The sequence below is a fragment of the Pristiophorus japonicus genome, chromosome 9 (genome assembly GCF_044704955.1).
Source record: "Pristiophorus japonicus isolate sPriJap1 chromosome 9, sPriJap1.hap1, whole genome shotgun sequence".
Classification (NCBI taxonomy): Eukaryota; Metazoa; Chordata; class Chondrichthyes; family Pristiophoridae; genus Pristiophorus; species Pristiophorus japonicus.
The window spans coordinates 118,437,820-118,456,051 of record NC_091985.1 but is presented as its reverse complement, the minus strand read 5'-3'; the positions used below and the strand labels follow the sequence as shown (position 1 = coordinate 118,456,051).

Genomic DNA, 18,232 nt, shown 5'->3' with positions numbered 1-18,232 from the left:
AGTAGTGTCTCAAACGAGCGTACTATGCTTAAACAAAGGGGACTACAGTGGGATGAGAGCAGAGTTAACTAAAGTAGACTGGGAACACAGACTAAACGGTGGCACAATTGAGGAACAGTGGAGGACTTTTAAGGAGCTCTTTCATAGTGCTCAACAAAAATATATTCCAGTGAAAAAGAAGGGCGGTAAGAGAAGGGATAACCAGACGTGGACAACCAAGGAAATAAAGGAGAGTATCAAATTAAAAACCTATGCGTATAAGGTGGCCAAGGTTAGTGGGAAACTAGAAGATCGGGAAAATTTTAAACGACAGCAGAGAATGACTAAGAAAGCAATAAAGAAAGGAAAGATAGATTACGAAAGTAAACTTGCGCAAAACATAAAAACAGATAGTAAAAGCTTTTACCGATATATAAAACGGAAAAGAGTGACTAAAGTAAATGTTGGTCCCTTAGAAGATGAGAAGGGGGATTTAATAATGGGAAATGTGGAAATGGCTGAGACCTTAAACAATTATTTTGCTTCGGTCTTCACAGTGGAAGACACAAAAAACCATGCCAAAAATTGCTGGTCACGGGAATGTGGGAAGGGAGGACCTTGAGACAATCACTATCACTAGAGGGTTAGTGCTGGACAGGCTAATGGGACTCAAGGTAGACAAGTCCCCTGGTCCTGATGAAATGCATCCCAGGGTATTAAAAGAGATGGCGGAAGTTATAGCAGATGCATTCGTTATAATCTACCAAAATTCTCTGGACTCTGGGGAGGTACCAGCGGATTGGAAGGCAGCTAATGTAACGCCTCTGTTTAAAAAAGGGGGCAGACAAAAGGCAGGTAACTATAGGCCGGCTAGTTTAACATCTGTAGTGGGGAAAATGCTTGAAGCTATCATTAAGGAAGAAATAGCGGGACATCTAGATAGGAATAGTGCAATCAAGCAGACGCAACATGGATTCATGAAGGGGAAATCATGTTTAACTAAGTTACTGGAATTCTTTGAGGATATAACGAGCACGGTGGATAGAGGTGTACCGGTGGATGTGGTGTATTTAGATTTCCAAAAGGCATTCGATAAGGTGCCACACAAAAGGTTACTGCAGAAGATAAAGGTATGCGGAGTCAGAGGAAATGTATTAGCATGGATCGAGAATTTGCTGGCTAACAGAAAGGAGAGAGTCGGGATAAATGGGTCCTTTTCGGGTTGGAAATCGGTGGTTAGTGGTGTGCCACAGGGATCGGTGCTGGGACCACAACTGTTTACAATATACATAGATGACCTGGAAGAGGGGACAGAGTGTAGTGTAACAAAATTTGCAGATGACACAAAGATTAGTGGGAAAGCGGGTTGTGTAGAGGACACAGCGAGGCTGCAAAAAGATTTAGATAGGTTAAGCGAATGGGCTAAGGTTTGGCAGATGGAATACAATTTTGGAAAATGTGAGGTCATCCACCTTGGAAAAAAAAACAGTAAAAGGGAATATTATTTGAATGGGGAGAAATTACAACATGCTGTGGTGCAGAGGGACCTGGGGGTCCTTGTGCATGAAACTCTTTTTGGGAGTAAACAAAAAACATTAAACCGTGCCCCCCCCCCGATCTGGGGGAAACACCAAACATTTACAGGCCCTTTTATTTTTTTGTGGTAATCCTCAAAAGTTAGTTTGCAGGTGCAGCAGGTAATCAGGAAGGCGAATGGAATGTTGGCCTTCATTGCGAGAGGGATGGAGTACAAAAGCAGGGAGGTCCTGCTGCAACTGTACAGGGTATTGGTGAGGCCGCACCTGGAGTACTGCGTGCAGTTTTGGTCACCTTACTTAAGGAAGGATATACTAGCCTTGGAGCGGGTACAGAGATGATTCACTCGGCTGATTCCGGAGATGAGGGGGTTACCTTATGATGATAGATTGAGTAGACTGTGTCTTTACTCGTTGGGGTGATCTTATAGAAACATTCAAAATAATGAAAGGGATAGACAAGATAGAGGCAGAGAGATTGTTTCCACTGGTCGGGGAGACTAGAACTAGGGGGCACAGCCTCAAAATACGGGGGAGCCAATTTAAAACCGAGTTGAGAAGGAATTTCTTCTCGTAGAGGGTTGTGAATCTGTGGAATTCTCTGCCCAAGGAAGCAGTTGAGGCTAGCTCATTGAATGTATTCAAATCACAGATAGATAGATTTTTAACCAATAAGGGAATTAAGGGTTATGGGGAGCGGGCGGGTAAGTGGAGCTGAGTCCACGGCCAGATCAGCCATGATCTTTTTGAATGGCGGAGCAGGCTCGAGGGGCTAGATGGCCTACTCCTGTTCCTAATTCTTATGTTCTTATGTTCCTACTACATCCTACCTGCTCATTGCAAAGTCTCTTATTCTAACTTGTTCTTTCAGCTGACTTCACAACTATGGAACTTTTCATCTCGCTCAGTCATTCCTTCATTCTGCAATCTTCAAACTTGGTATTACCTAAACACATACTTCCTGATTTTGGGTGTATGTGGTGTAGTGTGGGGATAACATCTCAACTAAGCCAGAGCTATGTCCTTCAGGATGCCCCACCAACCACTGGTCCTCTCATTGTATTTTGTGGTTGATGTCAATGAACAGCAACAGCCACACCTTAGCCATCCAGGAAGCCAATTGAGTGTTGCTGCCAGTAAGGAATTTTGACCTACCTTTTGTACAAGAAGATGTTTTGTTGGTGGATCTGACACAGCAAATTAGCTCAGTGAGCTCAATGTTAGTGAGTGCAACAGCACCCGGTGCTGTGGAATACAGAGTGCAATAATTTGAAGATGCAGGTAGATAACCATTGTCTGCACTGACTGCTAAAGAGTGTTTAGAGCAGGTCCATGTTCATCAGTCTTTCAGATCAGATGTTAAACTGAGGCTCCAACTGCTCTCTTAGGTGGACATAAAAGATCTCATGGCACTATTTCGAAGAAGAGCAGGGGAGTTATCCCTGGTGTCCTGGCCAATAATCTTTTATAGGACTGATTATTTGTACTGCACTTTTTCTGTCCTTCTGCGCCTGCGTCCTCTCGAGACTCCACCCCTGATGCCTCCCACCCAAAACCAGAATCGGAAGTGGGACCCTGCAATCAGTCCGACCACATTGTTGCTCCACGGGTTGTTCGACCAGGCCTGCGGCTCCTCCCTGGGCCTGCTGCTCCTCCGACTGACCGCCGAACAAGCCTCCCACTGAGCCGCAAGCCGCTGAGCCACCGACCGGGCCCCGAGCCTCCTGTTGAGCGATGGTGACGGCAGCAGGTGGCCAGGAGGGAGAGAGAACCTGGGGCCGGGGATGGTGTGGGGGTGTGGTGAGAGAGAGAAAGAGACTGGGGGGTGGGGGGAAGAGAGAGAGACTGGGGGTGGGGGGGGAAGGAGAGAGGGAGCCTGGTGGAGGGGGGGCAGAGAGGGGGGGAAAGAGAGAGAGAGAGAGAGCCTGGGGGTCGGGGGAGGGGGGAGAGATGGGGCGGGGAGCATCGGAGGGGAGAGAGGTTCTTCGAACCCCCTTTACACTCACACCCGATTTCTCGGAAAGCTCGGTGTTACAAGGGACATTGTTGGAGTGGATGAAATCCAGAAGTCACAACATTCACTATTCACTTCACACCCAATATACCTGTTAACAATCTGCATACAATGTCCCATCGATGGCAGAGGGTAAGCACTTGTTCTTGGGTAAGGGACTTCAGCTGGGAGAGGGATGCACTTGCGCTGGGGTAAGGGACTTTGGCTGGAACTTGGTGGCTTTTGGGGAGATCTATCCTTTGTGGCTTCTGAAGTCAAAATGGATCGAATTACAATTTGCGAAGTCAGTCAGAACTTGGGCTGGGTGGTTCCAATTGCAAACTTTAAGGTGTGGCTTATCCTCCAAGGGGACCAATCAACAATAGGTCAAGTTATATGGGAGAGCCAATAGCGGACAAGGTGGCCATTTTGGCAGTACAAATAGACGCATCCAATATTTATCCCTCAATCAACATTAGATTAGCTGGTCAGTATCACATTGCTGTTTGTGGGTGTCCTCGGCACCCTCAAAGCCTCCTCGATAAAGTGTAACATCCCCACCGACATCTGGGAATCCCTGGCTCAAGACCGCCCAAAGTGGAGGAAGAGTATCCGGGAGGGCGCTGAGCGCCTCGAGTCTTGTCGCCGAGAGCATGCAGAAAACAAGCACAGACAGCGGAAGGAACATGCGGCAAACCAGGCTCCCCACCCACCCTTTCCTTCACCCACTATCTGCCCCACCTGTGACAGAGACTGTAATTCCCGTATTGGACTGTACAGTCACCTGAGAGCTCACTTTTAGAGTGGAAGCAAGTCTTCCTCGATTTTGAGGGACTGCCTATGATGATGATGGCTGTTTGTGGGAATTGCTGAGGGCAATTGGCTGTCGCATTTCCTACATTACAACAGTGACTACATTTCAGAATTACTTCATTGGCTGTAAAGCGTTTTTGGACGTCTTGAGGCCCTGAAAGGCGCTATATCAATGCAAGTCTACAAATTATAAGTTGTATGTCAAGGCCAGCAGGGCTTGTGACAGAACTACAATTCCCACGATGCCGTCTTGTGGAGCCGGGTCTGATTCGGCGGCCGGCCGACTGGCCGCGATGAGGAGGAGCTAGACTTTGGGTGGGGGAGGAGAGAGGTTTCCCCTCCCGGCGAACGCCACTTTAGTTGTGGAGCAGAGAGCTGGGGGGAGTGGGAATGTGCAGCGCTTGAGTTTGCGCTGCAAAAATTGAGAGCGGCTGGTCTGGATTTGCGCACAAAATCGCACACTTGTAACAATCGGGTAAGCGAAAGTTGCATTGTATCTTTTTCCGATCGGGTGGGTAAATGATGGGATGATAATTGGGCGGGGGGATATAGAAGATTGTGGAATAGACTGGTTATGTTTTGGTGATCGTAAATTATTATATTTTAAATATCTGTGCAGCTGGGGCGAGCATTCCTTCCGATTTGAGATTAAATGTTGCCAGCGAAGTATTTATATGTACAAGCTTACATCTGCATTGTGCGTGTGTTTCTTTGGTTTTAGAATGATTCATTTAATGCTTTAAAATCCTTCCCCATGTGCAATCGTACGATCATAAGGCACGTCTGATATCGTCTTGTAATTGTGTGCATTGGAGCTCGCCTCTGTGGGAAACACAAAGAGACGCGTCTGACTCCCGGGCAGCGACAGGCTTGAATTATAAACACGATTTATTTTGTACGTGTGATCAGGGGGCGCTCTACTATAATAGCGACTCGCTAACACGGTATAGCAGAGCGTTGGTGATTGTGTTGAGCGATTTATAAAAAACATCGATACCAAAAGTGTTTAAAATGCTGATGATTCATGGCAAGAACTGGAAAATCATGTAAATTCCAATTATTATCTCCCGGGCCACGCATTGCACAAGCTGTATTGCTCACCCATAATATGGGGAGAGCGTGGGGGTGTGGGATTATTTTGCATCGTAAGGAGTCAGCATACATACGATGGGCCGAATGGCTTCCTGTGCTGGACATTTCTATACTGCTATATTTCTATACTGGTAATGTGCGATTATATTTGAGCTGAGATGCTGCGATCTGCCCTCCATTTACTGCTGTGAAAACACTGTCCGGAGATTTTAAAGCCACTTTTATAGTTCTAGAAAATATTTTATATTGATATTTTCTGTGGGTGAACCGGCTTCCTAATGTTAAATCCTGTTTCTGTAGATTGGTGGCAGATTGGTAGACCCAAATAGCCTTTCTCCCGTCTCTTCCCATTCGACTGTGAGCGATGTGGTATAATTTCTTAGATTTGCAGTTGTTCATTTAATTAGTAACCAGATGTGCACCCACTATATTTAAGAGAAATATATACTTTGCATGATTGTAATGTAACTGGGGTTGTCCTTCTGAGTCTGCTAACTGTATTTTAGTGAATTTATTTGCAATACATATTTTTAAAAGTATTAGTACTTGATATAATTTTTATTTATTTTGCGGGGAAACAAATAGTTTGGTTAAAATGCAGTTAATAGTTTGGACGCAAACCGAACTACTGGTTGCAACTTCCCAGTCAGTGCGAGGAAAAGAGGCTGGTCTTCGTGCTGACGTCATGAGACACGGCGTGTCAAGCGCGGAGGAAAGAGGCGGGGCCTTCGCGTTGACGTCAGGCGCCACACGACCAGTGAGTGCGGGGGGGGGGGGATAGGGGCGTGGCCGTTACGATGACGCCATGCACCACTGATCAGTCAGAGAAAGGGGCGGGACCACCGCGCTGACGGGGCGGGGCCTGTGCGATGACGTCACGCGCCACTCTGCTCTGCAGTTGTGCTGTCTTCAGGTCGTTTAAACAAAATGGCGGATCGGGCAGAGGTCTTCGTTGAGCGGTTGTAAATTTAGCTTTAATGTTAAAGTACGGACGGGGGCGAGAAGAAATCGTTGGTAAGTTCTTTTAGTTCGATTATTCTATTTCGAGTACGTCTATTAAAATAGAACTTTTATATGAAAATTGGCGAACAATCTAACTTGACGCTCGTTTTTATCCGATCTGCTTTGTGTTGCGCGGAGGAAACTCCGAAATTCTCTGCAGCGCCTGGTTTGGAAGCTTTTCAGGAATTATCGTTAGATCCCGATTCTCCCTCCGTTCATTTCTGTGCTGGTTTCCCACACTTCCCTAAGAACTGTCCTTGGGTCTGATGTGAACCAGAGGGAGAGGCCCTTGGCCTCGGGCCCGAGGTGGGGGCTTTGTCTGGTGCTGGGTCTCGTCTGAGATACAATGTTTGCTAAACTCGTAGCCCACTGTGGGTGGAGGAAAATATTACAACCTTATTAGGATACGAGTTTATTTTTCTTCCGTCTCACTTAGTTCGAGAATCTTTTTGCTGACAGCTTAATTTCTCTCGGTAAAATGTTTAATTCTTCGTTGCGCTTGATGCCTAGTTCTTTGGGATGATCTCAGACAAGGTACAGAATTGTGTAATCTTTGTAAGGGAAGCAAGATAATGCATTTCTTAGTATTGGGAAACCAGCACAACCCAATGTGCCCATTATCTTTTGGAGTTGTAATATCAGAAATGATTGCGGTAGAAATCTAATCTAAAATTTGTCCAGCCAATGAGCATTACATAGTTTGAAATCTGAAAAATACTAAGAATTGTTCACTTCGGTTTTCCCACTGGCAAAACATGACCACATTTCTTCTATTTAAGTAATGAATATAATTACAAATGGGTAATTAGAGGGTTAATAAAGCACTAAGGAAAGTGTTGCTGAATGTAGAAGTCCTGCTTTAATTACCAAGGTGTATAAAACGATGCAAACAATACTAACTGCCTCTCTTGTAGTAGTTATAAATCATAGAATGTTACAGCACAGAACCAGCAATTAGGCACCAAATATTTGGTGTTTTATCTCTGCTTGAGCCAGCATGTCTAATAGAACATAAGAATTAGGAGCAGGATTTGGCCATTTGGCCCCTCGAACCTGCTCTGCCATTCAATAAGATCATGGCTGATCTTCTGCTTCAACTTCACTTTCCTGCACTGTCCCCATATCCCTTGATTCCTTTTAATATTGAAAAATCTATATCTAGCTTTGTCTTGAATATACTCATCGACTGAGCATCCACAACCCTCTGGGGTAGAGAATTCCAAAGATTCACCACCCTCTGAGTGAAGAAGTTTCGCCTCATCTCATTCCTAAATGGCCAACACCTGGTTCTAGACACCCCAGCCAGAGGAAACATGTTCCCTGCATCTACCCTGTCTTGTCTGCTCAGTCCCCATACATACCCTTTCATATTTTTCCAGGAAATATCTAATTCCCTATTAAAATAATTTGTTAATTCTGCTTCCACAGCAGTTTGTGGCAGTATATGCTACAATCTAACCACTCTCCATGGATTAATTATTTTTCTAACCTTTTAATTATTTTTGTGTCCTTTTTATCTTAAAATTTTGCCCTCTTGTCTATCTCTATGACCCAATGGAATCGGCTACTATTTACCTATCGCACCCTTCAAATTTTGAATACCTCACTCAACCTGCTCATCTTTAGTGGATAAATCCTAACTTCTGAATTAATAACTGTAACTCCTCGTGCATGGTAACATCCTAATGAAAATCTATGGTATATATTTTCCCTGACTCTTGCATCCTTTCTATTTTAGGATACCCAAAACCTTGCTGATTATTCCCAACTGAGGTTGTTGACTAGTTCAATGTTACCCCTTGCTTTTGTATTCTGTGTCTCTAAATACACAACTAAGGATTGTAGTCTGCCTTTTTAGGTCTGCCATCTTGTTAATGACCAGTGTACCTGCCCACCCAAGCTCCCCTTGCTCCATTCAAAATTTTACAATTTGAAGTGTATTATTTACTTTTCTTCTTCTTCTTTTAGTTTATGGAGAATTCCAACTTAAGATTTCTTGCTAGCATTAGTTCAGTGAATTTTATTATGCCCAGGCAAAGAATGGAACAATTATGTGATTATAGTCTGCCTTGAGTATAGTTCATATGATATAGATGTTGCTGATTCCATTGTTTCTAATGATCTTTATAATATTCAGGTCCAGCAGCAATATTGCTTTCACCTCCGTCTCTCCCTTAAATGGTTATTATAGATGCTGAAGCGTGTTGAGTTCTCATGCAGATTATTTATTTTGTAGTATTTTAAATGGAACAAAAATTGTGAGCCATCATAAAACCTCATAAGAAATGTGTGGAACTAATAACCTAATGGGAATCTATTCCAGATGATTTTTGAAATCTGTTCCAAGCTATAACTATAAATTACCGTTTCTAGATTGTGATTGCTGAAGTCTGCATATTTGAGTAATTCACATCCTTAACTGATCATAAAACTCAATTAAACTTGATAGCATATACGCTATTGAATATTTTGTGCTGTCAACTGGAAAATAAAAGCCCTTAAATTCTTCAATTCAAACAGTAGGTAGGTATGTGCTGTGTAATTCAGAATTTGAGTGATCTTTGAAGGTTATATGCCTCAGTTGGCTGGTATAAAGTAGGAGATGCAGGTCCCATAAATGCAAATGTGTGAAAATTGGGCCATTTTTCTAACCATGTCTTTGTATTCTGAAGAACAGACCTTCTGAAAAATGTATGATACCCCTTTTCATGCCAATAAACCCCAAATATGTGGATTTTAAAATATAGATTAAGGTTTCCAGCAGTATTTCAGATGGCTGAGATTATTCCCAAAAAGAGCACTTCAAGCATTTAACCATTACTCAAATCTGCCATCTTGTTGTCTTGCTTTTAATCTTTGCTGGCAATTATAATCAGTGTTTACTAGCACTCTACTCGTGTTTTTTATTTGTTTTTTAATTGTGTGAGGGAATGCAACATCTTTGTTTATAATGCCAGTGATTTTAGTGTAAATATTGGACTCCTTTCAGGATTTAAATTATTTGATGGATAAATATGTGCTTCAGTGTGAATTGTGCAAAGTACACAGATGCTTCCATTTTGAAAATTTAATTTGGTAACCTAGAGATTTGGAGCTACAAGCCAGCAGTTATCCTGTGTTGTCAAGTCTTTTATACTTCTGAGACAACTTGTTGAAAGCAGGCTTGTTTGGAGTATGAGTAGGGACATCCTCCCAAACATTTGGGGGTGTTTTTTGAGAAAATAGTGGTGCATCACGGGCAAACAGATAATAGTGGGATATGGAGAGGTGTGTCAGATAGACTTGCACTTATATAGCGCCTTTCATGGCCATCATCATAGGCAGTCCCTCGAAATCAAGGAAGACTTGCTTCCATTCTAAAAGTGCGTTATCCGGTGACTGTATAGTCTAATATGGGAATTACAGTCTCTGTCACAGGTGGGACAGACAGTGATTGAAGGAAAGGGTTGGTGGGGAGTCTGGTTTGCAGCACGCTTCTTCTGTTGTCTGTGCTTGATTTCTGTATGCTCTCAGCGACGTGATTCGAGGTGCTCAGCGCCGTCCCGGATGCTCTTCCTCCACTTAGGGTGGTCTCGGGCCAGGGATTCCCAGGTGCCGGTGTGGATGTTGGTTTGAGAGTCCAACACCGCCACCAGTGTGCCAGCGCTGCCTTCGGTTGCCTGAGGAAGAGAGTGTTTGAAGACCAGGACTCCTCATCTGGCACCAAGCTTATGGTCGATAGGGCAGTAGTGATACCCGCCCTCCTATATGGCTGAGATGTGGACTATACATTCAGTAGACATCTCAAAGCGCTGGAGAAGTACCACCAGCACTGCCTCCGCAAGATCCTGCAAATCCACTGGGAGGATAGATGCACCAACATCAGTGTTCTCGCTCAGGCCAACATCCCCAGCATCGAAGCACTGACCACACTCAACCAGCTCCGTTCGGTGGGCTACATCGTCCGCATGCTTGACACGAGACTCCCTAAGCAAGCGCTCTGCTCTGAACTCCTACACGGCAAGTGAGCCCCAGGTGGGCAGAGGAAATGTTTCATGACGTCTCAAAGCGCTTTACAGTCAATGGAGTACTTTTGAAGTCTAGTCATTGTTGTAAGCTGGAAATCTGAAATAAAACCAGAAAATGCTGGAAATGCTCAACAGGTCAGGCAGCATCTATGGAGAGAGAAACAGAGTTAACGTTTCAGGTCTATGACCCTTCAACAGAATTGGAAAATGTTAAAAACGTAACCGGTTTTAAACAAGTGAGGAGGTGAGGAAGGGGAGGCAAGAACAAAGGGGAGGGTCTGTGATCAGGTGGGGGGCATGAGTGATTAAATGAGAAAAGGGACGATGGTGCTAGTCAAAAGGGGATGGTAATGGGACAAGTAAAGAAACAAAAGATGGGTCTAGAGGAGCTGTAAATGGTAACCGCAGAATCATTACCAACATCCAATATCTGAAAAAAATGGGAGCAGTGGTTATGATCTGAAATTGTTGAACTCAATATTTAGTCCTTAAAGCTGTAAAGTGTCTAATGAGGTGCTGTTCCTCGAGCTTCCGTTAAGCTTCATTTGAACAGTATAGGAGGCCAAGAATTTAAATATGTCTTGTCTAGGTGGCTGTTGGTTCGTGAGTCCAGAGACAGTAGGTTGTTTGCATTCTAGCCCACCAAGGAAGGCATTGAATTGATTTTGACCATGTCCTCTCACTGTCCATGCTTGCACTTTTTAGCAGACATTACTGCATAGCAAATGGGAACAGGATACCTTTCTTCTTGCCCCTCTGCAGGACAATTATAATGTCTTTACAAATTTCACCTGTTCCAGTAGTAATGTTTATCGTCCATACCTTCATACCACAGCAAGTAGGGCATTTGCCCATTGACTAATCAGAGTCTCCGAAATAATAGCTTGAATTATCAGCTATTTTGAGCAATGGGATTTACTTCTCCACTTCCCAAAAAGTGGAAATGTTGAACAAAAACTGGGATCAAAATAGCTAATTTGCACACGACCAGCACCAACATTCTGGCAAGCACTATGTATTCCTTTGGGAAAAGTAAATCTTGTATTTGGATATGAATCAAAAATGGTCAGCATATGGTTTCCCCAGTGATTCGGCTGATTTAAGGCAGTGAGTAGCTGAGCTAGAGAGTCTGGGAAGGTCCCAAATTCGATTTTCCTGTGCTGAGTGAGCTCTCTTTAGCTGGGACAGTAGATATGCTATGCTACAGTGGGTCTTACTACCTCTGCATTAAGGAGGAAGAAAATTAGCTTGAGCTCCTGTCTTTGTTTGGAATTCATTGACCTCTGCAGGAAATAGATAACGCGCACACGTTATCTGAAGATAGGATGACATTCAACTATGTTGCAGTTCATGTTTTTTTTAAATGACCATTTAGGGGAGGGGAGAAAAATGGAGGAAGAAGACACCATATTCAGTGAATTACTGAGGCCGTCCGTGCCTTTATTGTGAGATTCATGGTTTTTATAATTTTTACTCTCCCCTGTGATTTTCATTGTCCTCTGGATCTCATATATCTGAAATAGGATTCTGGTGTATCCGAGATATGGATTTGGATTTAAACAAGAATGCTTGAGGTGTTCTTAATTTGCATCGAACAAATTTCTACATTTAATCAATATCCACAGCACTAATTACTTACAAAGCCTCGCCCTAATGGGAAATGCATCATAGAAACATAGAAAATAGATGCAGGAGTAGGCCATTCGGCCTTTTGAGCCTGCACCACCATTCAATATGATCATGGCTGATCATGCAACTTCAGTACCCCATTCCTGCTTTCTCGCCATACCCCTTGATCCCTTTAGCCATAAGGGCCACATCTAACTCCCTTTTGAATATATCTAACGAACTGGACAACAACTTTCTGTGGTAGAGAAATCCACAGGTTCACAATTCTCTGAGTGAAGAAGTTTCTCCTCATCTTGGTCCTAAATGGATTACCCCTTATCCTTCAACTGTGACTCCTGGTTCTGGACTTCCCCAACATCGGGAACATTCTTCCTGCATCTAGCTTGAGCAATGGTGCAGCAGGGAGGGATTCAAATTCCTGGGGCATTGGAACCGGTTCTGGGGGAGGTGGGACCAGTACAATCCGGACGGTCTGCACCTGGGCAGAATCGGAACCAAAGTCCTCGGGGGAGTGTTTGCTAGTGCTGTTGGGGAGGAGTTAAACTAATATGGCAGGGGGATGGGAACCAATGCAGGGAGATAGAGGGAAACAAAAAGGAGGCAAAAACAAAAGACAGAAAGGAGATGAGGAAAAGTGGAGGGCAGAGAAACCCAAGGCAAAGAACAAAAAGGGCCATTGTACAGCAAAATTCTAAAAGGACAGAGGGTGTTAAAAAAACAAGCCTAAAGGCTTTGTGTCTTAATGCAAGGAGTATCCGCAATAAGGTGGATGAATTAACTGTGCAAATAGATGTTAACAAATATGATGTGATTGGGCTTACGGAGACGTGGCTCCAGGATGATCAGGGCTGGGAACTCAACATCCAGGGGTATTCAACATTCAGGAAGGATAGAATAAAAGGAAAAGGAGGTGGGGTAGCATTGCTGGTTAAGGAGGAGATTAAGGCAATAGTTAGGAAGGACATTAGCTTGGATGATGTGGAATCTATATGGGTAGAGCTGCAGAACACCAAAGGGCAAAAAACGTTAGTGGGAGTTGTGTACAGACCTCCAAACAGTAGTAGTGATGTTGGGGAGGGCATCAAACAGGAAATTAGGGGTGCGTGCAATAAAGGTGCAGCAGTTATAATGGGTGACTTTAATATGCACATAGATTGGGCTAACCAAACTGGAAGCAATACGGTGGAGGAGGATTTTCTGGAGTGCATAAGGGATGGTTTTTTAGACCAATATGTCGAGGAACCAACTAGGGGGGAGGCCATCTTAGACTGGGTGTTATGTAATGAGAGAGGATTAATTAGCAATCTCGTTGTGCGAGGCCCCTTGGGGAAGAGTGACCATAATATGGTGGAATTCTGCATTGGGATGGAGAATGAAACAGTTAATTCAGAGACCATGGTCCAGAACTTAAAGAAGGGTAACTTTGAAGGTATGAGGCGTGAATTGGCTGGGATGGATTGGCGAATGATACTTAAGGGGTTGACTGTGGATGGGCAATGGCAGACATTTAGAGACCGCATGGATGAACTACAACAATTGTACATTCCTGTCTGGCATAAAAATAAAAAAGGGAAGGTGGCTCAACCGTGGCTATCAAGGGAAATCAGGGATAGTATTAAAGCCAAGGAAGTGGCATACAAATTGGCCAGAAATAGCAGCGAACCTGGGGACTGGGAGAAATTTAGAACTCAGCAGAGGAGGACAAAGGGTTTGATTAGGGCAGGAAAAATGGAGTATGAGAAGAAGCTTGCAGGGAACATTAAGACGGATTGCAAAAGTTTCTTTAGATATGTAAAGAGAAAAAGGTTAGTAAAGACAAACGTAGGTCCTCTGCAGTCAGAATCAGGGGAAGTCATAACGGGGAACAAAGAAATGGCGGACCAATTGAACAAGTACTTTGGTTCGGTATTCACGAAGGAGGACACTAACAACCTTCCGGTTATAAAAGGGGTCGGGGGGTCTAGTAAGGAGGAGGAACTGAGGGAAATCCTTATTAGCCGGGAAATTGTGTTGGGGAAATTGATGGGATTGAAGGCCGATAAATCCCCAGGGCCTGATGGACTGCATCCCAGAGTACTTAAGGAGGTGGCCTTGGAAATAGTGGATGCGTTGACAGTCATTTTCCAACATTCCATTGACTCTGGATTAGTTCCTATGGAGTGGAGGGTAGCCAATGTAACCCCACTTTTTAAAAAAGGAGGGAGAGAGAAAACAGGGAATTATAGACCGGTCAGCCTGACATCGGTAGTGGGTAAAATGATGGAATCAATTATTAAGGATGTCATAGCAGTGCATTTGGAAAGAGGTGACATGATAGGTCCAAGTCAGCATGGATTTGTGAAAGGGAAATCATGCTTGACAAATCTTCTGGAATTTTTTGAGGATGTTTCCAGTAGAGTGGATAAGGGAGAACCAGTTGATGTGGTATATTTGGACTTTCAGAAGGCTTTCGACAAGGTCCCACACAAGAGATTGATGTGCAAAGTTAGAGCACATGGGATTGGGGGTAGTGTACTGACATGGATTGAGAACTGGTTGTCAGACAGGAAGCAAAGAGTAGGAGTAAATGGGTACTTTTCAGAATGGCAGGCAGTGACTGGTGGGGTACCGCAAGGTTCTGTGCTGGGGCCCCAGCTGTTTACACTGTACATTAATGATTTAGATGAGGGGATTAAATGTAGTATCTCCAAATTTGCGGATGACACTAAGTTGGGTGGCAGTGTGAGCTGCGAGGATGATGCTGTGAGGCTGCAGAGCGACTTGGATAGGTTAGGTGAGTGGGCAAATGCATGGCAGATGAAGTATAATGTGGATAAATGTGAGGTTATCCACTTTGGTGGTAAAAACAGAGAGACAGACTATTATCTGAATGGTGACAGATTAGGAAAAGGGGAGGTGCAAAGAGACCTGGGTGTCATGGTACATCAGTCATTGAAGGTTGGCATGCAGGTGCAGCAGGCGGTTAAGAAAGCAAATGGCATGTTGGCCTTCATAGCAAGGGGATTTGAGTACAGGGGCAGGGAGGTGTTGCTACAGTTGTACAGGGCATTGGTGAGGCCACACCTGGAGTATTGTGTACAGTTTTGGTCTCCTAACCTGAGGAAGGACATTCTTGCTATTGAGGGAGTGCAGCGAAGGTTCACCAGACTGATTCCCGGGATGGCGGGACTGACCTATCAAGAAAGACTGGATCAACTGGGCTTGTATTCACTGGAGTTCAGAAGAATGAGAGGGGACCTCATAGAAACATATAAAATTCTGACGGGGTTAGACAGGTTAGATGCAGGAAGAATGTTCCCAATGTTGGGGAAGTCCAGAACCAGAGGTCACAGTCTAAGGACAAGGGGTAAGCCATTTAGGACCGAGATGCGGAGGAACTTCTTCACCCAGAGAGTGGTGAACCTGTGGAATTCACTACCACAGAAAGTTGTTGAGGCCAATTCACTAAATATATTCAAAAAGGAGTTAGATGAGGTCCTTACTACTAGGGGGATCAAGGGGTATGGCGAGAAAGCAGGAATGGGGTACTGAAGTTGAACGTTCAGCCATGAACTCATTGAATGGCGGTGCAGGCTAGAAGGGCCGAATGGCCTACTCCTGCACCTATTTTCTATGTTTCTATGTTTCTAACCTGTCCAATCCTGTCAGAATTTTATATGTTTCTATGAGATCCCCTCTCATTCTTCTAAATTCCAGTGAATAGAAGCCTAACCGATCCAGTGTTTCTTCATGTGCCAGTCCTGCCATCTCGGGAATCAGTCTGGTGAACCTTCGCTGCACTCCCTCAACAGCAAGAATGTCCTTCCTCAGATTAGGAGACCAAAATTGCACACAATATTCAAGGTGTGGTCTCACCAAGGCCCTGTAGAACTGTAGTAAGACCTCCCTGCTTCTATACTCACCCTTCTCACTATGAAGGCCAGCATGCCATTTGCTTTCTTTACTGCCTGCTGTACCTACATGCCTACCTTCAATGACTGATGTACCATGACACCCAGGTCTCGTTGCACCTCCCCTTTTACTAATCTTTCACCATTCAGATTATCTGCCTTCCTGTTTTTGCCAGCAAAGTGCATAACCTCACATTTATCTACATTACACTGCATCTGCCATGCATTTGCCCACTCACCTAACCTGTCCAAGTCCCCCTGCAGCCTCCGAGCATCCTCCTCGCAGCACGCACTGCCACCCAGCTTAGTGTCATCTGCAAACTTGGAGATATTACATTCAATTCCTTCATCCACATCATTAATATATATTGTAAATAGCTGGATACCAGCACTGAACCCTGCAGTTTGCAAAATTATGTTGCCAGGCTGATTTTGCTTTCTGGGATTTTGTAATTAATGTTAAAGAATGATGTGCTCATGGATTGAATTTGAGCAGATCTAAATTCTAAATTCACCTAATACAAATCACTTCAAATCCAAAACCATGTTGAATTAGTACACCTTGTATGGGAAGGATTTGCGGCAATTACAACAGAAATGCACACTTGGGGGCCCAAGTTTCGGGCCGCGCCTAGAGCGGTGCAGCCCCGACCTGGACGCCTGTTTTTCGCGCCACAAAATGCGCCTAAAAAAAACCTCACCTATTCTCCGGCTCCCTGCAGGTCCTCTGGAGCTGGGCGCGGCGCAGCATGAGCTGTGGGGGGCAGAGCCAGGTCCCTGCGCTGAAAACAGTGCCGGGACCTCTGAACATGCGCGCTACAGTGGGCGCGCATGTGCAGTAGCTCCAGGCGCCCAAAACTGTGTGGGAGGGGCCCGAAGCACGAAGCCCCTAGCCCTGGCCGAATGGCCTCACTGGGGCTGCGTGGATAAGGCTCACCTCCTATGCCCAGCTCCTGCTTGCTCCCGACCCGACTTGACCCGCGACCCGACCTCCGTGACAGCCCCCCCGCCCCCCAGACCCAGGACCTGATGCCACCTACCTGTAAATCCGGTGCTGAAGACTTGTAAATCCAGCCTGAAGTCTTGGGCCCAGCCCGTTCAGCCTCCTTCTCCCTCCCTTCCTCTCCTCCTCCCTCCCACCACCCTCCCCCTCCCTCCCCCGCCACCCTCACCCCTCCCTCCCCCTCACACCTCCCTCCCTCCTCCCCCCCCCTCCCTCCCACCCCCATCCTCCCGCCCCCATCCTCTCGGCCCCCTCTCCCTCTCGGCCCCCTCTCCCTCTCGGCCCCTCTCCCTCTCGGCCCCCTCTCCCTCTCGGCCCCCTCTCCCTCTCGGCCCCCCTCTCCCTCTCGGCCCCCTCTCCCTCTCGGCCCCCTCTCCACCTCATCCTTATCCTTATCCTATCCTTATCCTTATCCTTATCCTTATCCTTATCCTTATCCTTATCCTTATCCTTATCCTTATCCCTATCCCTATCCCCTCCTCCCCTTCTCCTTATCCTTATCCCCTCCTCCTCCTCCTCCTCCTCCTCCTCCTCCTCCTCCTCCTCCTCCTCCTCCTCCTCCTCCTCCTCCTCCTTATCTCCTCCTCCTTATCTCCTCCTCATCCTTATCCCCTCCTCCTCCTCCTCCTCCTTATCCTTATCTCCTCCTCCTCCTGCTCCTCCTTATCCTTATCTCCTCCTCCTCCTTATCCTGATCCCCTCCTCCTCCTCCTCCTCCTCCTTATCTTTATCCCCTCCTCCTCCTCCTCCTTATCCTTATCCCCTCCTCCTCCTCCTCCTTATCCTTATCCCCTCCTCCTCCTCCTCCTCCTTATCTCCCCCTCCTCCTCCTCCTCATCCTTATCCCCTCCTCCTCCTCTTCCTCCTTATCCTTATCCCCTCCTCCTCCTCCTGCTCCTCCTGCTCCTCCTTATCCTTATCCCCTCCTCCTCCTTATCCTTATCCCCTCCTCCTCCTTATCCTTATCCCCTCCTCCTCCTCCTCCTCCTCATCCTTATCCCCTCCTCCTCCTCCTCCTCCTTATCCCCTCCTCCTTATCCTTATCTCCTCCTCCTCCTTATCCTTAGCCCCTCCTCCTCCTCCTCCTCCTCCTCCTCATCCTCATCCTTATCCTTATCCCCTCCTCCTCCTCCTCCTCCTCCTCCTCCTCCTCCTCCTTATCCCCTCCTCCTCCTTATCCTTATCCCCTCCTCCTCCTCCTCCTCCTCCTCCTCCTCCTCCTCCTCCTCCTCCTCCTCCTCCTCCTTATCCCCTCCTCCTCCTCCTCCTCATCCCCTCCTCCTCCTCCT

The 18,232-nt window shown here is 45.7% G+C and overlaps 1 protein-coding gene across 2 annotated transcripts in view; it reads left to right on the top strand.

Moving 5' to 3' along the window:
* The first annotated feature begins 4,648 nt into the window (after positions 1-4,648).
* The window catches only part of LOC139273193 (E3 ubiquitin-protein ligase pellino homolog 1), a 46,873-nt gene continuing 33,289 nt past the window's right edge, over positions 4,649-18,232 (top strand). Inside the window, exon 1 of one of the 2 annotated variants that reach the window (XM_070889768.1) lies at positions 4,649-4,795. The gene's annotated coding sequence lies outside the window, so the exon portion shown is untranslated. Of the gene's footprint in view, positions 4,796-6,313; positions 6,427-18,232 lie in introns of those variants that run through there. The other variant, XM_070889766.1, reaches the window with a different exon arrangement.